The following is a 22,313-nucleotide window of genomic DNA, read 5'->3' as shown; positions in this document are numbered from 1 at the left end:
GCTGAGAGAATAATTAGAGAAAGAGAGGCAGAAGATGTAGTGTATAAAAGGAAGTAGGAAGGAACACGTACTACAAATAGAAATTTTCAAAAAAAGGCCTAATATCGGGAATGCAAAACCCTTTGTACCTCCATTCCACTATCAAAAACCCCCTTGTGCCAAATGTGGTTATTTCAACCATTCAACTGAAAAGTGTAGGTTTACAAATAATCGTTGCTATACTTGTAGGAGTACAAGTCACTTAAGAAAGGATTGCCCTTTAGAGAGAGGTAGAATGCCAAATGCAAACGTAAGTACACCTAATCCCTACACCTCAAAACCTACCTCTAAACATCAAGATGGAGCTATCCAACGCCAAAATCCAATTTCTGGTCGTGTGTTTATGATAAACCCACAAGAGGTCGAGAACTCAAGTGAAGTAGTTACGGGTAACATTTCTATACACTCTTTCCTGATACATGCTTTATTTGATACCAAGGCATCCTATTCGTTTATATCCATTACCATGTCTTAAAATATACATTTGGATCCTAGTGAGCTAAATTTAGAATTTTGCATTAGCCTCCCTACAGGAAATATTATCCCGTGTCAAACAATATATAAAAATTGTCCTTTAAGCATAGAGGGAAATATATTTCATGCTAACCTAATTTAATTTGACCTTAAGGGATTTGATGTTATTTTAGGGACGGATTGGATGATAGACATCGTGCCTGTAACAGCGCGCACTTCCGAGCTGCTAACTAATCACAATTAAGATACACAAAACACAATCAACACTTAACAAACCTCGAATTTACATTTATTCACACCTGTAACAGCCCGCACTTTCGAGCTGCTAACTAATCACACTTAAGATACAAAAACACAATCAACACTTAACAAACCTCGAATTTGCATTTATTTACAGCGGAAACTAAACCTATAAAAACGATCCTGGATCTGTGGGTCAGGGGCCCACAATATAACAACTTGAAAATCTAATAACAGATTACGAATACTTTGAAACAAAACATCTAACTTTAACCTCAGCCCACCATTTCATAATGTAAAACTCTTCTTCTTGATCAATAATCATATTCCACGACCTCGACATCAACCCTGCAAAATCACTAACAATGAACCCTGCCTCCACCAGGACAGGTTCGAAGAACAAAATCAGAAAAACTGAGTACACACACTGTCCAACCAGAAATTCATTTTAGTGGCTTAAAATATAGTTGTGCGGTTTATTACTCAACAAGTGGAACAATCCCAGACTTCAAAATACTTAAAATCAAATAGTTAGAAATGTTTCTATCACGACTCCAGCAACCCTTAACTAGAAAGTCCAATAAAGAGTACTCATACATATACTACAAATAATAAGTTCCTTGCCATAAGGACAATGTCCAACAATAGTTGAAATACATAAGCTCATCCCAAAACCTCATTTTGGTGGCTTAAGTCCATTCGTATACAATTCATGCTAGAATTCAGTATGCTTCACAAGTAAGGTACTTGTTTAAAAATTTCAGGATAACTATCCTTGCTCAAACGTATTAAAGTAAGAATTTTTATCATGAAGATCACCACTTAGATCATTCAAAAACCCTTTGGGTCGATAGCATTTAATTTCATTGGGTAAAGCGAACACGAATAGAGAGGGGCTCCTTACACAAGGAGCCGACTGTCTCTAAGCTAATGGAGGTCGTCACCCACCGTTTAAATATTTATGCTTGCAAGCCTTAACCAGGACATGTCCCATTTTTATTATCTGCTGGACTTCACCCACCCAGCGAGGGTTCGAAAGGAGATCACCCATCCTCCAAGGGTTGTTGTTCATACCGTACCTTATTTGGTATCGGCCTTTACCCACTTGTATCCATAGTTTATTTACATAAATAGTTTAAATGCACAGTTTATCAATACCACACGTGTTTCAAAGAACACATATTTATCCATGAAGAGGAAAAATAATCACCACTACTATGGTGTTGCTAATCATTGCAAGACTTGGATCTTCTTTTGAAATCTTTTGTTTTACGTCAACAATTTCACATATTAGTTACGTGTAAAGATATAAGGAAATAATCAATTCTTTACTGCTTGTAAAAGTCGTATAGGCACTTAGTGTGCTCATTTAAACTTTACCAAAAGGGTTGAGTTAACAAGAACATTTGGAACTTTTGTTAAAATAATTACAGCAAAAATACTGAACTTAAAATGAACATAATTTTCTGCTCGGTACTTCGAATTAGGAATTTCCAAAACTTAACCTCAATAACTTTTGGATCATGACTACTCAAAGGAACAATACCCGCTCCATAAAGACATATTGAGCATCTCGCTCCATAAATGTTGTTTACTTTTCCCATAAAACAATAACTAAATCATAATGCTAATTTCTCAATAACACAAACTTATATCTTTCAAAACTTATACTCTTGTTCTTAATTCGTATCGCATACTCAATTCCACAGTGTATCAACGACTTAAACTCTCGTCCTTAAATTAATATAAAATAAAACAAAGTTGAAATGTAACTAACATATCCAAAATACCTGAACCTCAATAATCTTATTATAACACAAACTCGAATCTCAAATAACCTCACTTACCTCAAATATTCTTTTAAAGGAAGTAATATACATAAAACGTATTCGAATCAAATGTCTCTCCGCAGTCGAACCCATAACATAATCAAAGTGTAAAATATGTTTCTCAAAGACTTATAAGATAACTATTATGGATACCCAATTCTAAGCTCGTGCGATTAACCTGTAATGTTTTACTTGTAGACTATAAGGTATCCTCTAACATGTCTTGGCAATTCCCTTCAACATAATAGTTTCTTTTGTACTTGGACTTCCGTCTTTAACTTATAACATCTAAACTATAGCATTCCAAAATTCTGAAGATATGAATTTTCCCCTTAAAGGTTTTCTTATTCCCAATACATGAACTTTCATTGCTAGAATATAATCTTATTACAGTATCATAAATCACCTACAATTACTATGGCAAGTCAAAATATCTCACTCCATATGTCCTAATACTCCACTCGTTGTCCTCATCCTTCTCAAATTTATAATTCAACAACCATACGTCCCCATGTATTTGTATTGAAAGCTCATATTAGCCTTAACACCATACGCTTAGTATTGTCATTATATAACTTTAATTACCATGCTCTCCATTATCTAGATTTATATTTTTCTTTTCCAACATCCATTTATATAATCTTACTCATCCAATAGACGAAATGATGCTCCAAACTCTTTTACTTGACCCCTTTGCGGATAGATCTTTTATTACATAAGTATTGTAAATTATATCTCTCTAATAGATACTCATCTAAACCACCACCAAGATTGGATCCTTTATTTCACTGATACGACATTCATATCTCAAATCCTACACATCCTCTGAACTCACAAACCTCTTGTAACAACTTCATTAACTCATAAATTAATATTTGACCTTTGAAATTCACATCCAAATTTACTATTCCCTAACTATCTAATCTACGTCCACCACATAACATCTTCATTCTTAGTTAGAACCTCCCAACAATTATTTCATCCTTCAATTGACATCACAATCTTCATTCTTATATACCAAGCTCCATATTATTTTCGGAGAATCTTCGGGTGATACCATTCAGCCTTGTTTATACGCCATAAGTAAATCTTGGGATATTGACTACTTCTAATAATATCCTCAAAGCGACAATTGTATTTCTTAAAGAATTCAAAAGTACCCATCTCACATCAAACTCATTCTAACTTAAATTCCAAACCCCATATAACATAATTCATCCATGATATTCTGTAAAGATATACCTTGTTTCACTAGATCTAGCTACGTGTTTCCAAACTTAAATCCGAAATAAATGTTCTTTAATTGACCTAAATTTGAGAGACTTTTTCCTATGAGAACTTCTTCATAAAATTTAAGTAGGAGTAAAGATCCTCCCCATCATTAATAGAACTAGAAAATTCTGATTCATAATTTCACGAGCCCATATTTGTTCATAACTCCAAGTCATAATTTTCAAAGTTCATGATCATATATAATCAAAATCTCAAACCATAATAAAGAGTTTTTCATACTTTCAGAATTCCATATAAAACTTATATCACAAATATTTTCATAATTGCTTAACCTGAAATTTAACTCAACATCCTTGATCAAAATTCCTTTCTTTTTCTCTGAAACTTTCAAATATAACTACAGTTTAAATCGAAAGCGAGTTCATAAACTATCGAGTCGAGTCCCGACTTAGTTCGTAAATCGAAGTACTTGTTATAAAATCACTTATATAGTTAGATATACTAAAGATCATTGCTTTAATTCTCATAGGTACACTTTCATATAAAACATCAACTTACTAAGCATAAATTATTATATTTGATGTGGAAACAAGTAGGTTTAATAATATCACACATCTATATTATTGAAGGATTCAACTACCTCCAATCAGTTCTTCATAGAAATATCACTCAGTAAAACTCATCACATATATAGCTTTCGCTCATAGCTTAAAACCAAATATGTAGTTAACAACTCTTGTAAACACACGAATAACACTTTGAATAATTTTGAATTTATATAAAAGGCTTATTAAGCTCAGCACATGAAATCACATAAAACACGAATATAGATTCAAAGGTGGAAGGACATGTGTGTACCTTTAAACGATTCCCAATAATTCGACATTTTGGATAACCAATTATAGCTTGAACTTCATAGATTATCTCCATATACATACTCCAACAACTACCTCAAAACAATAACAACAATCATTAACTATCCTCACAACAATTTAGATAAACAAATTGAATTACTCATACTGTCTAAGCTCTTCCATGAACTAACCACCACAACTCTTATATACAACCCATTCTACTAATCCAACTCACAACATCAATTCCATCTCTAATTAACATCATTCTGATTTCAGAGAGTATTATCAAATGACATAATTTATAATAAAAAATCAGTTTTTATAAACTTACTTAAGAGGCTTACTTCATATTAGAAGCTTAAATCCAATAAGAAAGATAAAATATTCAATCTTTAAGTTTAACAATTCTTATCATAATTATATTTGCTAATCCGAACTCCAAATTGAGCGATTTTTGTGCTCAAATTCATTAGCTCGAAGTGATCTACAACTTTGATTCAGAAACAAAGAGCAAAATTGGATGGCATGTTATAGATAATTGAGGAAACAGATTGTGGGAATAAAAACAGAGGAGAGAGAAATGAAGATAGGAACAACAAACTTACAAAGACCATAACTCATAGCTCTGAACTCCAAATCAAGTGATTTTTGTGCCCAAATTCATTAGCTCGAAGTGATCTACAACTTTGATTCAGCAACAAAGAGCAAAATTGGATTGCATGTTGTAGATAATTGGGGCAACAGATTGTCGAAATAAAACAGAGGAGAGAGAAATGGAGGTAGCAGCACCAAATTTGCAAAGACCATAACTCATAGTTCCGAACTCCAAATCAAGTGATTTTTGGGTCTAAGTTCAATAACTTTTCGAGATCTACAACTTTGATTCAATAAGTTTGGGAAAATTCCGACTCAAAATGCAGAAATGGTACATGCACAGTACGGGGTATAAAATCAGAGGAGAGAGAAAATTATTGTTTGGGGTTTCTCCCAATTCTCAACCACTTGAGTTATTAAACTGAAATCTTGAAGAGAATAATTGATCTATAGGAAAAAAAATACACTTTGGCACTTGATTGAGAAGTCATAAAAAAAAGAGAGAGTGATGCTCTAGCATCTAGAGTAGATGACATGAGTGAGGAGAAATAAATTGTAATTAAAATTGGGTTTATCTTTATTTCAAAGCTTAAAATCGTTAACTCAATATCTCTATTTTATAAAATCCATACTAACTTATTTGTGCTTAGAACTTACGTTAGACGATAAATAATAATTCTCAAAGTAATTTCTTTACTAATATGAACATAGCTAACTTTGACTAAAACGTGTCTGAAAATATAAGCTATTATACTTATCAAATCTCATTTATAAAGTCGTTATTAAACCTGCTTAAAATATAGGCTATTACAGTGCCATAGTAGACTGTCAAAAGCAATCTATAACCTTAGTAAATTCTGAAGAAAAGATAGTCATATTTCAGAATAATAAGACAAAACCAGAATATAGAATCATCTCTTTTCTTCAAGAACAAAAGATGTTGAGACAAGGTTGTGAGGGATACCTTTGTGATGTTATTAGTGCTAAAAAATCTGAACCTAAAATTTCTGACATCCCTGTTGTTAGAAAATTCCAAGATGTCTTTCCTGAAGAAATTGTAAATATGCCTCCGCAAAGAGAAATTGATTTCGCTATTGAGTTAGTACCTGCGGTAGCACCTATCTCAAAAGCACCATATAGGATGGCACCTGCAGAATTAGAGGAATTGAAGATACAACTTGATGAGTTATTGGAAAAAGGATATATTAGACCAAGTACGTCACCATGGGGAGCACTCATTTTATTTATAATGAAAAAAGATGGAACCCTAAGGTGATGTATAGACTATAGAGAACTTAACAAGATAACCATTAAAAATAAATATCCTTTGCCTCGTATTGATGACCTTTTTGACCAATTACAAGGTGCGTCTGTATTATCAAAGATAGACTTATGATCTGGATATCATCAATTAAGAATCAGACCTTTAGACATTCCAAAAATTGCTTTTAGAACGAGGTACGGGCATTATGAGTTTCTTGTTATGCCTTTTGGTCTTACCAATGCCCCAACTGTATTTATGGATCTTATGAATAGAATTTTTAGACCTTATCTAGATCATTTTGTTATTGTTTTTATTGATGATATTTTAGTATATACAAAAGATAAGAGGAAGCACGAGGAACATCTGGAATAGTTCTAGAATCTTTGAGAAAGAACCAGTTATTTGCAAAGTTTAAAAAGTGTGAATTTTGGTTAGATAAAATAGCATTTCTAGGACATGTTGTGTCTAGAGAAGGTGTGCAAGTAGATTCCCAGAAAGTAGAAGCAATCATTGACTGGCCTCGACCCACCAATGTGTTAAAAGTGCGAAGTATCCTAGGGTTAGCAGGATATTGCCGTCGATTTGTGGAAAACTTTTCCCGAATTGCTCAACCTATCACAAACCTAGTAAGAAAAACAACGAAGTTTGAGTGGAGTGACAAGTGTGAAGTAGCATTCCAAAAACTGAAATTTTGTCTTACCACAGCTCCAATTCTTACTCTTCCTAGCGGTACCGAAGGTTTAGAAATATATAGTGATGCCTCCAGACAAGGGTTGGGATGTGTGTTGATGCAACATCGAAAAGTGATAGCTTATGCATCTCGTCAGTTAAAACCTAACGAGCAGAATTACCCTACCCATGACCTTGAACTTGCTGCCATTATTTTTGCATTGAAAATTTAGAGATATTATCTATATGGGGTTAACTGTAAAATTTACACAGATCATAAAAGCCTTAAATACATCTTCACCCAGAAAGATATAAACATGACGAAACAAAGGTGGTTAGAATTTATAAAGGATTATGAACTGGATATTCAATATCACCCTGGAAAGGCCAATGTGGTAGCTGATGCTCTTAGTCGGAAAAACTACACTACCCTTAACTTACTTACAATTCAGCCCGTTACTTAAAAAGAACTTCGAAAGTTAGAAATTGAGTTGATCGTTGGTGAATTGGAAGGATATTTAGCAGCCTTAGAAATCAAACCAACCTTGAGTGAAGAAATTAAGGAGTTGCAGAAAACATATCTGCAATTAGAGAAGATTCATGAAAGAGTGTTGATGGGGAAAGAGACTGGTTTTGTGATACAAGATGATGGATCACTTCGTTTTTAAGGACGATTGTGTGTATCGAATAGGACAGATTCGAAAAAGAAAATCGTAAATGAAGCACATAATACCCTTTACTCTGTACATCCAGGTGGAAATAAGATGTATAAAGATCTTTGTGGCTTTTGGTGGAAGTAATATGAAACAAAAATTGCAGAGTTTGTTACCAAATGTCTGACTTGTCAACAAGTAAAAATAGAACATCAGCGCCCTTGAGGACTTCTACAGCCTTTAGATATACCCACATGGAAATGAGAGTCAATTGCAATGGATTTTGTTATGGGGTTACCAACAACTCCTCAAGGGATGAGTTTTATATGAGTTATAGTGGATAGGCTTACAAAAAGTGCTCATTTCTTAGCAATCCATAATACTTGAGATCTTGAGAGATTAGCAAGAAAGTACGTTGAAGAGATCATTAGACTTCATGGAGAACCTAGGTCTATTGTGTCTGATCGAGATTCTCAATATGTGCCTAAGTTTTGGCAAAAGTTACAAAAAGCATTGGGTACACAACTGAACATTAGCACAGCCTGTGACCCAGCTACAGATGGCCAGACTGAAAGAACAATTCAAACTCTAGAAGACTTATTACGAGCTTGTGTTTTAGTATTCAAAGGTTCATGGGAAGAGCATTTTCTAATTGATACAAATTTCCTATAACAATAGTTACCATGCTAGCATTAATATGGCACCTAATGAAACTCTATATGGACGGAAATGTAGAACCCCTTTATGTTGGAGCGATATAGATGAATCGAAATAATCGGGACCTAAATGATACAATAAACATCTACAAGGTTCAATCATTCAGGAGAAAATGAAACTGCACAGAGTCGCAGAAAGTTATGCTGACCTTCAAAGAAATGCAGAGAATTTTCAGTATGATGTATTTTCTAAAAGTTTCTCCTACCAGAGGAGTATTGATTGGAGATCTTGCTACTCCTAAACACAGATATTTTTTATGTGGCTTGTAATGCATGATAGGCTCCAGACATCAGCAAGATTGTTCAAGTATGGTATCAGTGAGTCTCCTACTTGTCTCATATGTGATTATAGTGATGAAGGCCAACACCATCTGCTATTTCAATGCAGGTATAGTCAACACAACAAAGTAATTCCGTTGGTAAAAGTGTTATGGTCTAATCATGTTCAAACAAAATCTACATGGGAAGTCGAATGGGATATGCGAGACAAGTACCCACAATTATTTTAAGGTAATTTAACTTTAAGTTTCGAGGACAAAACTTCTTCTAAAAAGGGGATAAATGTAATAACCTGCAGGAAAAAAATAATGATATATATATATATATATATTATATATAATATATATTATATTATATATATATATATATATTAGTAAGGGATTAAAGGTTAAAGTATTATTACAAGATAAACTAGTCCCTAAGATCTTATATACGTTCGGTCAAAAAAAAAAAAAGATCTTATATACGTTATTTTGTCGTTTATATGATTATTTTAGGTGAATTTATGTGTTTCCTTGGTTTTGTACATTTGTTGAGGGAAAGTTATATGTGCATACATATATCATTTATATTAACACTATAGTTTTTAAAGTACTTTAAGGGTCAAAGATTAATAAAGTTATTAATTACTAGTTTATGAGCTTATAAATATATCTAGTAGGATTTTTAGTATGTACCACATAAACCTAGAATGCTCCAAACTTATAAATGGGTAACCTAATGACTAACGTTATTTAGTCTTTAGAATCGTCACTAATAAGTTTACCTAAGGACTAAGAATCACTACCCATTTTCAGACAATACGTAAAATACAATATTGATGTGTTTCGAATTGAGTAACTTTGTGACACTTGTTCTTTACTAATGGGTTTTAGTAAAAGCAACATGCCAATCCTTTATGTAAAGTGTCAAGTTTAGATAATCTTGCCAACAAATACCTAATTATACATAGACTAAATAGGGTTGCTGAATTGTAGCATATGTAGTCAGCCAACGAAAAAAAAAAAAAAAGTGAGACACTAGTAAAATTCTTTGCGTAAGCCGCAATTCATAAACTCTAAATAGCATGAAGCTATTCAGTAATTTTTCAAAATAATATGAGTTGAGGTCTGTAAGAATCAAAAAGAAAAGAAAGAGAAAGAGAGTGTGAGAATGAAAATTGGGTACCATCAATATTATCAGGTACATTCTTGAATACCCCTTTTTAATGTTGTTTTGCTACAATGTGTTGTTATATTAATATTTTTAGTAAAAAAATAGTTTTACTTAATAATAATGGTACATTATGATTTGCAAATAATGTCGTTATAATGCAAATTGTATTTTTCACATTATGATTTATATACAAGGTGATTCTAAAAATATTATCATATGTGGTAATAATGACGTTATATAAAGATGTTACTATTAAATGGAGGTTCGTGGTGGAGGAAAAAGATATATTATAAAATGGAGGTTCGTGGTGGAGGAAATATGTTAAAATAAAATGGAGGTTCGTGGTTTGTGTTAGAGAAATAAATTATATACCGAGTGACATACGTCATTGTAGGGGTGTGCACACGGAAGTATCAGGAGAGGCTAAAGGCCTGAAAAAAATTGTCCGGAGTGACGTACGTCATTGTAGTGGTGTGCACACGAGACTTGTCTAAGAACCTAAACCAAATGATTTTATACAATTATAACTGATTATTTTATATAATTATCTACAAGGTGTTTTTACATGATATTGAGAATGTACTAGACCCTTTTAGGTTGACTGTTATAAAATGTTTTGTTTTCAGGTACCAGTATTAGAAATGGGCAAGAGTGAGGGAAAAAAACTTAGGATAAATATACTATATGTTGTTAACTTATGTTTTGTAATATTAGTATCATGTTTTAGGTTGTTTTCTCGTTGTATTTTTATTATTAGGAATACGGCAGTAATGTCCTGTAAACTCTTTATTATCCTACAATAAATAAAGATGTAATATTTGGTTCGATCCTGGTACTGGCATTTATTTTTCTTTTATTAGAATTATATAAATTACAGGGCGTTACACCCTCTTATTACTTAAATAATTATCGTTATTACATTAACTTTTATAAAATTAAAACTTGTCACATGTAAATATTAATAAATTGAAGTTAATAATATTGACTTAATAAAATTTAGGGTAGGACTACTTAGTATTAAATTATTTGCTAAACTTTAAGTCATATTACTTGGAAAGAATATAGTATACATACATTTAACATAGTAGATAGTTATAATAAATAAGTCATACTTCCAATCTCATTAGTCTAAATAACAATAATAAAGTTATAACTTGTACCACCTCTGTTTCATACTAATAGTTACACTTACACTTTTTACGTATGTCGATACACTACTTTGAGCCTTTGTATCTCTAACTTTGAATTTGTAAAAAATATAAAAATGTCGATATTCTAAAACTACATATCGAGACAAATCAAACAAGACCCCACATGACTATATTTTCTCTTAACCATAACTCACAAATGATAGTCAAAGGGAAATTTGTGAATAGTGTCAAAAGTGAAAGTGTAACTATTAATATGAAACGGAGGTAGTATATTATTTCAGCCCAAACATTAAATCAGTAAATCATGTCTTTAGGGCCAAATGAAATAAAAAAGGAAGTTACTCAAGTCAGTATCATCATACCTATAAGGATACAACTTGGGAACAGAGGGAGAAAACGTGTTGTTTGAGACGGGCTGCCGCACAGCACTTGGGCCTCCGGTGGTTCGTCGGATTTCGTCAGAGTGACGAAGGGGTTAGTTCCGATGGAGGCGCATCGGCACAGGTGGGTCGAGAAGAGAAATGTGTTGCGAGAGGGTGTGCGAAAAAAAGGAAGTGCGAGGTTGGAAAGGTGGCTGGGCAGGTGGAGGTCCGGTGAGTGTTCGGTGGTTGGCTGGGTAGCGTCGATGTGGTGGTTCAATGGTGGTTCTTTCAGGTGGACATTCATGCAATTGGATCGTGGAGAGAGAAGGGTGATGTGAGTGGATGTAGCGAAAGAAAGAAGGGAGTGTGTGTGGGCGAGGGTGGGTCGTTGGTGGTCGGCGGAAGTGTTCGGTGGCTGGGAGGCAAGCTACTGCGTGACTGTCGTGGTACACGAAGAAGCAGCAGGTGGTGGTGGCGTCGTGGTTGTGCAGGCAGCTTGCCTAAACAGAGGATGAAGTAGCAAAATGGAGGCGAGAGAAAGTGGAAGTTTTTGTGTAACAGTCTGAATTCTCCCGACCAGCTTACAGAGGATTAAGCACAGCGAAAGAGACTCTGGTCAAGATAACCTAAATTATTACTATCACACTCACCGAACTACATCGGAGAGTGTAGAACTCATTTCCCAATTCTATTTAAATTAATTAACTACTACAACTACGCCCTGATTCTCATACTCTTGTACCAATAAATCTTATAGAAAATTCGGCAGATTTTCCATTGAAAATAGGACAACGCTAAAGCGAGAAATAATTTAAACCTGTTTACAGATTCAATTTATAGAATATTTCCATATCCCAACAATCGCAATGCTTTTGCGGAGCAACAACCTACAGAGAATCAAGAGCACTAACTAGCGATTCTTAAATAGAAAGATAGATTATAAATAATAAACAACTAATTATTACAAAGTCAAGCGTCCTCACTTCGATACTACATCATCTTGTATCAGCTTCAACTTGCAGAACATTAACTCACGGCTTCAACCTGAAACATTTAAGATACTGTCACCCACCAAGTGGCAGGCCACAGAAATGATAAAACAACATGCACACATCAACAAAGTTGAGTACTAACCCGTAAATAAGCTTAACGCATGCTTTGGTGGCTTTTACTACATTTAATTGATTTCTTATCAGAAATCGAAACTTACGCTTTGATACTCTATCAATCATTCTCTTATATTGTCCTACACAAACCCTTATGAGGCAATAAATAACATAACAACTTTCATCATAACGATTCCTTATCGGGAATCCAATAACGAGATACGATTCCTTATCGGGAATCCATATAACAAGATACGATTCCTTATCAGGAATCTGACGTTAGTATCACTTACCATAATATGCCTCCTTATCAGGAAACCAATATCGATATTCATATTCATATACTGAATAAACATTCATTACTTACCTGATATGATTCCTTATCGGGAATCTAATATCGAAACAACTTACCACAATACGATTCCTTATCGGGAATCCATTATCGATATAACTTTCATACTTTGAAATAACATTCCTTTTAACCAGGGGGAAAGAGAACGCGGCGGAGGAGACAAAGCTTACACTCCGACAGTGGGGGTCGTTACCCAACCATTCGCTTTACTTTTGGCCAATAACCGCGACTAGTCCGGAGTATATTTTTTCGCTGATTTCATCAGCCATCCACAGGTTTCACATTACCTGATATAACGCCCGATTATCGCCCCACAGAGCAATGGGGAGGTTTCCCTGTGGGGCCCCCAAGGTTCATAGTCCATGGGGCACTGTTCATGTCACCTCATCCGTCGACTCAGACGAGGCTACTCTCCCCTTTCAACTTCCTTTCGATTATTGTTCATAATTCAATCAGATTATTCATATAACTCATCCAATAATTTAGTAATCCTTAATAACGATCTTTGAATAACGAACCAAACCAAGTGATTTCCCTCGTAGATAACCATAATCATTTAACATATAACTCTTATAAATATGTATTTCAAATCGATACATCTATGCTTTTCAATTCCAAATCCAATCATTAAGCTTGTGAGCCACAACTGGTAGTAAGTAATCATGTCGATAAAATATCCACAACAATATCACTAGGTCTCTTAGTTAGAATTAACTAACGAGAGTTATCAAGCCAATTCCACACAACACCTGCTTTTGCATATAAATAGTTCATACTACTTCTCTTTTCATACTTATCAATCTATATTCATCTAGATAATAATACTAGTTATCAAGTCCCCTCAACAATCACCATATAGAGGTATCTCTCTTAGAATTAACTAAGGAGAGTTAACTTAAAACACACAACTCAAGCTTCATCGATCACAAGTTGATTATAGTAACTAAATATGATCCAATTTATACCATTAGCTGAGTTCTTATTAACATAATTAGTAATAAAACCAAGTACAGACCATACTTATCGTCATATAGGGCGAGTTTATCTCATTAAAACAATTCCATTATCTAAGTGGGGACTTCTTCAAAGTAATTCATAACTTACATTGATTTATGTAGTTAAACACACACATACTTTTACTTTAGTGAATCACTAGTCAAATAAGCCGACTTTATTATCTTATTTCGTTTATAGTCATCGAACTAAAATACTTTATTAACCATATCTTCACTAATCTAATCCATAGTTAAAGTAACTATCTCCCATACTCTTCTTATTATTAGTAGTAATTAGTTAATTCGTTCTTCGACTTCATGTGAGACTACTAATTAAGTCAAAACCACATTTAAAGTTGATAAGTCATTTTTATATATAGTTTTTAGGTGCATTTAAGTTGCATTTTACAGCATTTAGTTTCATATTTAGGTTCATTATTGCATTATATTCTTAAGTTATGTTTTTCTACTTCTATTCGGTATGTTTTCTTGTTTTTGATGAATTTCAGGCATCGAAGACGTATTTGGAGTGATTAGCTAAACTTGAGGATTAGGAGCACTTGGAAAGAGTACAATGATAAGGATCGTATGGATATGTTATAGTACTAGTTTAAGCAAAAACGAAGCGAAAAATCATTAGAAGAAATGTGAAAAAAGAGTCACGTCTATTCTTCTGATCATACCTTTTGACGTGCTCCTTAAAATCGAGTAATTCCAGCAGATTTGGAAACTAGACTTGAAGAGCTTTCCAACGATAGGTGGCACGCCCCGAGGAGACTTTTAGTCAAGGAGTTATGCCTTTCGAAAGATTGCACTGTTTCTGCTGGAATCTACCACGCGTACGCGCGGATCACTAATCCCTATTATGATTTATTTAAGACTTTCCTTATCTTGTAAATTACTTTCCTAGTCATATTAGGTTAAAGAGATATTATTTAGATAGTTTTTCATTCTTTCTCTCTCCCCCCCTTTCACGTTATTTCTTATTCTAGGTTTTAGTTGTTTTCTCTCCTCTCTTTCTCTCTAGTTTTTAGTTGTAAACCCTAGTTTTTATTCTCTTCATTAATTCATGATTTCTTTTAGTTTCTTTCTTCTTATTTCTTTGATTATGTTTTTCTTTGTAGATTTAGATTTCATTATTTATTTCATTATATAGTAGTTATTTTCTAGTATTTGGGAATCCATGTTTATATGATATGATTTGATTGATATTTATTCGTGGTTTGATTAGTTATTGATTTCTCTAATTGATTAGTATTTTTCTTGTTAATCTTGCAATCTGATCAATTGTTTGATTAAATATTGCTAATATCGAGTCATAGATCGAGAGATAGTACTCTTTAGAGGCTTACCTACAATTAGCAAATCTGATTATGTTGAGCGACCGTACTAGCATATGTTGATTTGAGAGCGTTAATGCTGACCAAGGATTAACTGTGCTCTAGATATATGATTATTGAACATTGATGATATTTTGATAGTTATAGTTATAAACATGGTGAACCATTCCCTAGATCTTTTTAGTTTGAATTATTTAGAACTTTAATTCAATATTTGATCTTGTTTAGTTTCTCTATACTTATAAACTAGATTAAAACGACCATCTCTCTGTGGATTCGACCCTACTTACCCTACTACATTGTTAGAAGGTTTTGCAGGAATTATTTTTGACGGGTGTACGACAACCTATCAAATTTTGGCGCCGTTGCCGGGGAGACGGTATAGTTTTATTTATTTTTTTTGTTGGTGAAATTAAATTGTGTATATATATTTTTATTTTTTTAAATTTTTTTTTGTTGTTTTCCTCTTTGTTTTAGTGTGTTGTTATGGAGTTGTATAATTATAGTTCAGATGGGAATGTTTTTTCTAATTATCAAGGGCAATATGATTATTCTGGGTATTATAATGCGAATGATTATGTTTATGATGCATCATATGATTGTCAAAATTTACAAAATCTGTGCATGAATTCTTATGAATATTTCATTACCCTAATGAGTCTTATGTGCCTGATTATACCAATGTTATCAACGAAGAAATAATTATTTTCAACCTGAAACATCAGAGCGTCAGGAACTTTTTAATATGATGAAAGAGTATATTGTTAAACAACATGAAGATTTAAATGAATTAGCTCATGATTACCAAAACATAGCGAAATCTATTGAATTTCTTGTTGTCAGCAATCTACTAACCACAGGTGATACTTGATGATACTGATATTAGTGTTGAGAATTATAATTCAGAAGAGAAAGGCATTGATTTGACTCACGATAATTTGGTAGAAGGTAAGGGTGTAATTGGTGGAGTTGGTAGTTTGTGTCTCTATGTTGACGAATCCATAGTTGAGAGTGAAGTGTCTGACACTTTTTCGATAAACTTTTCATCTACATATGAGTCTAAATTGAGAGTGAAATAGTGCATGAGTCTTTGTCGGTTCTATCTGATACTGTTTTTGAGTCTCATGTTTCATTCTCTGAAAAACTTGACATTATTCCTTCATCTCCTATATTATATCCTCTATCGTCCCTTCTTTGTCCCCCTTTGAATGGCTCTCATGATCATGTAACTAATGTAAACTTAGTTTCTTTTATTCCTTTTGAGTCATGTAAAAAGACTAACAATTTTTCATTTACTTCTTGTAAATATAATTTTTCCTTTGATTTTTCTTTTTGTAGTTTTAGTAATTTCTTAGTACTAAGTTTTTTCATTTTTCCTTTTCACTCTTATATAATATGCTCTGAGATGTCTGCAGGAACATATGATAAGCTTCTTAGAGCATTGAACTATTATGAGCGATCTACTAGTCTTAAACGGTCATGCAAGACCTTAAATTTGCGCTTCTCGGGAGGCAACTCGAACATTAACCTATTTTCTCTCTTCTTGTTTTTTTTTATTTATTTTTATTATTATTTTTATGATTTTTGTCTTTGTTTTTTTAGTAAGTTTACTCACTTTGGTGTACTTTTTGTGTGTTTGTTATAGGTGGACCGAAAAAAAAAAAAAAGTTGTCGAAGTCTTGACAGAAACTGTTGACCGCTACCCATCCGGCGCACCACCTGCCGAAACCTCGCCACCTCTACTCCTCCAGACTCCAGCAGCACCCTCCCCCAGCCTTCACACCATACAAGACCCCCCCTTCCCCTGTTTCACTCTCCACCCACCATTAACCACCGCCGTTCATCATCTTCGCACAACCCGCGCGCTACCACCGGAGTTATCGCCGGCGACCGCTATCGCACAACCGCCCCTTCTCCTCCTCTTCGCGCCTTCTTCTTCTCCGGCGCAGAACCAAAGCACCACCACCACAAAATCCCTCGCGCTTCCGCCTTGCTGCAGCCGACCACTTTAACCAGCGCACCACCACCTTACTGCGGTGTCCCGCATCCCCGCGAAATCCCCACCCCCCCTGATTTCTTATTCTCTCTTCTCGTTTCTCTTTCTTTTCTTTTTATTTTGTTTTTTCTGTTTTTTTATTCCTTTTTTCTTTTGAATTCTTTTTTTTGTTTTTTTGTTTTTTCTTTTTAATTAGTCTTCCCATTCTCTTAACACATCTTTGCATTTTGATGAAGTGTTATAGGACTTATGCAAGTTAGCAACCAAATAGTTCAAGTTGGTCTTCCAAGAGTAATGTTATGTGATTAAAGCTTATTCGACTCTTCATTGGGTTGTAAGTCTCTCTATTTTCTATTGTTAACACTCTTGGTATGACTTTTAAATTTTTGCTTGGATTTTTGTTTGAGATGACATACTTGTTGAATTCTTGTGACAACTTTGATGATGCATTGATTGTTGGTTTCATATTCATGTGTGGCATTAGTGGTGATTGGTGACTTGTGGTGATAGCTGGGTGACTTTGGTGTTGGATGATTGTTGGTGTTTAACTTTGTTCCTTCTCTAATCTGGTTTTTGCAGTGAGGACACTACAAATTCTAGCTTGGGGGAGGAATATTCTATCCTTTATTGCTTTCTAGTGTAGATTTCATTGCTTTCGTAGGATGTTGCACGGTTTGTACTGCTTATTAGGAGTGGGAGTTTACGTGAACCAAAAAAATTGTACTGCTTTTAGTTGCATTAGCATATTTCATCTCATTTTAGTTGCATCTATGGGACTACTGCTAAGACTTTTTGAGAACTTTGTTGATATATTACTACATTTGTTAAGTGTCACTCATCTTGTTCATGATACTTCATAGCATGATTGTTTCGCAACTGATTGTTTGTGGTAAGATTGATTGATCTCTCTCTGACTCGATTTAACATTACTATGCAGACACCTTAACCTAAGTGAGCTTTTGTGCCTATAAACTGACGTATCTGTGTCAGTTCATTCTTTCATGTGTGATTAGTTCCTCGTTGTTGCATTGATCTTGACTTTGACTTGGTACTCCTTGATATTTGATAGTGCATCATTTTGATATGATTGAGGCGTTTCATTTGATGATCTTAGCTCCAGAGTTATTCTTATCATATTATCCTTCCTTTACCCCGCTGAGCCTTTTCTGACTTTGTTTGATTGTTACCTACATTATAAACCTTGCCTCATTTGATTCTTGTCCCAAGCCTAGCTTGGGGGAGCGAGTATTAGTTTTGGTTTGGTTTGTATTAAATTGAAGTGCTCTATTTGTGGTTTAGAAGGATGGAAAAATATGTTCAGTGAGCTTTGAAATTGAATTGAAAGTGTGAAAATGAAAAACAAAGTTGAAAAATAAAATGAAAAAGATGTGAAAAAGAGTTGTGAATAAAGTGAAATAAAAAGGGTTATGATTGAATTTCTTGAGTGAAAAATTGTTGATTATATTTGGAGATTGTTGGTTGTTGCACGGAGTTGTTGTGACCTTTTTTTAGTCATGTTTTCAGTTATATGATGCTCCCCTTCTGGTTTTTCCACCACAATTCCCAAATTATTTCCATACCTTTAACCTCAGCCCCATTACCCCTTAAAAGTCCTCTTGATCATTATGTATTGTATTGTTGAGTATTAAGTGAGTCAAAAAGTCAAAGTTAAAGAGTATTTGCTTCATCTGAGTCGACTTGTTTAGGTTGAGAGTCATTATTTAACCCTTAAACACATGAAGATTTGAGTGCACACAACTATAGTGAGGTCTGTCAGGTTTGTTAAATCCAGTTTGGAGAGAGATGGTTTGTGGTATGATTGGAGAGTCGATTGCGATACATGACTGCTATGCAGCTTTGTTCGAGATTGTTTCGATGCTTGGTTTATGTAGTGATTATATCTCTTGTGTTTTCAATTGAGTTTTAGCCCTGTTGTAGCCATATTGTAGGTTGTCTAACTTTTCCGTAGTCTATGTCTTATTGCTTGAGGACAAGCAATGGTTTAGCTTGGGGATTTGATAAGTCATTTTATATATAGTTTTAGGTGCATTTTCGAGCATTTAGTTTCATATTTAGGTTCATTATTGCATTATATTGTTAAGTTATGTTTTCTATTTCTATTCGGTATGTTTTCTTGTTTTTGATGAATTTCAGGCATGAAGACGTATTTGGAGTATGATTAGCTAAACTTGAGGATTAGGAGCACTTGGAAAGGAGTTAAATGAATAAGGATCTGTATGTATACTATTTTAGCAAAAACGAAGCGAAAAATCATTAGAAGAAATGTGAAAAAGAGTCACGCTCTTTCTATCATACCTTTTGACGTACTCCTTAAAATTGAGTAATTTCAGCAGATTTGGAAACTAGACTTGAAGAGCTTTCCAATGATAGGTGGCACGCCCCGAGGAGACTTTTAGTCAAGGAGTTATGCCTTTCGAAAGATTGCACTGTTTCTGCTGGAATCTGCCACGCGTACGCGCGGATCACTAATCCGCCAATTAATGATTTATTTAAGACTTTCCTTATCTTGTAAAATTACTTTCCTAGTCATATTCAGAGATGGCAGTGGGTAATGGACCCTACCCGGATCCGTGGATCCAGATCCATTTTTGACGGATCTGGATCCTCAAATTTTGGACCCTATGGATCCGGGTAGGATCTGGATCCTCCTTGAAAAATATGGATCTGGACCGGGTCCTAAATAATTACCCAGATCCAGATCCGTTTACCCGTTTTTATAATATTATTATAATTTAATATTATATTTTGATAAAATTAGTTATTACATTTAAAACGGATTTCGCTTGAATTTTGGATTTGTTCCAATTAATGTGCGATTTCACTGGATAGTTAAGTTCGAAAATTGGGTTGATAACTAATCTACATTTTGATAATTGAATAGTTATAAGTAGTTACAATGGTTATTTTCTAAAAATAAAATGTATTTTTTGGTTTATATTAGATGACTTTATTGTTTAAAATCTTTAATTATTGTGAAAATTATGATAGTTTGAAGACAATAAGCAAGGATCCGTTTTGGATCCATTTAGCACCCGGATCCGTAGGATCCATACGGATCTGGATCTGGATCCTCATTCTTATTACCCAGCGGATCCGGGTAGGATATGGATCTTTGCCTAAAAAACGGATCTGGATCTGGATCCTAGAGGACCCTGTCCAGATCCTACCCATTGCCATCTCTACTCATATTAGGTTAAAAGATATTATTTAGATGAGTTTTTCATTCTTTCTCTCTCCGCCCCCCTTTCACGTTATTTTCTTATTTCCTAGGTTTAGTATAGTTTTCTCTCTCTCTTTCTCTCTAGTTTTTAGTTGTAAACCCTAGTTTTTATTCTTCTTCATTAATTCATGATTTCTTTTAGTTTCTTTCCTTGATTTCTTTGATGATGTTTTTCTTTGTAGATTTAGATTTCATTATTTATTTCATGATAGAGTAGTTTTTATTTCTAGGGTTTTGGGAATCCATGTTTATATAATATGATTTGATTGATATTTATTCATGGTTTGATTAGTTATTGATTTCTCTAATTGATTAGTGTTTTTCTTGTTAATTTTGCAATCTGATCAATTGTTTGATTAAATATTGCTAATATCGAGTCATAGATCGAGAGATAGTACTCTTTAGAGGCTTACCTACAATTAGCAAATCTGATTATGTTGAGCGACCGTACTAGCATATGTTGATCAATTGTTTGATTAAATATTGCTAATATCGAGTCATAGATCGAGAGATAGTACTCTTTAGAGGCTTACCTACAATTAGCAAATCTGATTATGTTGAGCGACCGTACTAGCATATGTTGATTTGAGAGCGTTAGTGCCTGACCAAGGATTAACCTGTGCTCTAGATATATGATTAATTGAACTGTGATAATATTTTGATAGTTTATAAGTATAAACATGGTGAACCATTGCCCAAGATTTTTTTAGTTTAATTAGTTTAGAACTTTAAAATTTGATAGGTTGTCACAAATATCTGAATTAAAGTTCTAAACTAATCAAACTAAAAAAATCTAGGGCAATGGTTCACCATGTTTATACTTATAAACTATCAAAATATTATCACAATTCAATTAATCATATATCTAGAGCACAGGTTAATCCTTGGTCAGGCACTAACACTCTCAAATCAACATATGCTAGTACGGTCGCTCAACATAATCAGATTTGCTAATTGTAGGTAAGCCTCTAAAGAGTACTATCTCTCGATCTATGACTCGATATTAGCAATATTTAATCAAACAATTGATCAGATTGCAAAATTAACAAGAAAAACACTATTCAATTAGAGAAATCAATAACTAATCAAACCATGAATAAATATCAATCAAATCATATTATATAAACATGGATTCCCAAAACCCTAGAAATAAAAACTACTCTATCATGAAATAAATAATGAAATCTAAATCTACAAAGAAAAACATCATCAAAGAAATCAAGGAAAGAAACTAAAAGAAATCATGAATTAATGAAGAAAAATAAAAACTAGGGTTTACAACTAAAAACTAGAGAGAAAGAGAGGAGAGAAAACTATACTAAACCTAGGAAATAAGAAAATAACGTGAAAGGGGGGCGGAGAGAGAAAGAATGAAAAACTCATCTAAATAATATCTTTTAACCTAATATGACTAGGAAAGTAATTTACAAGATAAGGAAAGTCTTAAATAAATCATTAATAGGCGGATTAGTGATCCGCGCGTACGCGTGGTAGATTCCAGCAGAAACAGTGCAATCTTTCGAAAGGCATAACTCCTTGACTGAAAGTCTCCTCGGGGCGTGCCACCTATCGTTGGAAAGCTGTTCAAGTCTAGTTTCCAAATCTGCGGGAATTACTCGATTTTAAGGATCACGTCAAAAGATATGATCAGAAGAGTAGACGTGACTCTTTTTTCACATTTCTTCTAATGATTTTTCACTTCGTTTTTGCTTAAACTAGTACTATAACATATCCATACGATCCTTATTCATTTTAACTCCTTTCCAAGTGC

The 22,313-nt window shown here is 33.8% G+C and overlaps 1 long non-coding RNA gene across 1 annotated transcript; it reads right to left on the bottom strand.

Moving 5' to 3' along the window:
* Window positions 1-878: 878 nt before the first annotated feature.
* Window positions 879-5,063, bottom strand: LOC125495156 (uncharacterized). Its single transcript, XR_007271838.2, has 2 exons — window positions 4,674-5,063; window positions 879-1,125 (listed from the first exon to the last, which is right to left on the bottom strand). It is a non-coding gene; the product is annotated as an uncharacterized LOC125495156 (long non-coding RNA).
* Window positions 5,064-22,313: the final 17,250 nt, after the last annotated feature.

The sequence above is a fragment of the Beta vulgaris genome, chromosome 2, assembly GCF_026745355.1.
Source record: "Beta vulgaris subsp. vulgaris cultivar EL10 chromosome 2, EL10.2, whole genome shotgun sequence".
NCBI classification, from domain to species: Eukaryota; Viridiplantae; Streptophyta; class Magnoliopsida; order Caryophyllales; family Amaranthaceae; genus Beta; species Beta vulgaris.
This window is presented reverse-complemented; position numbering and strand designations above follow the sequence as displayed.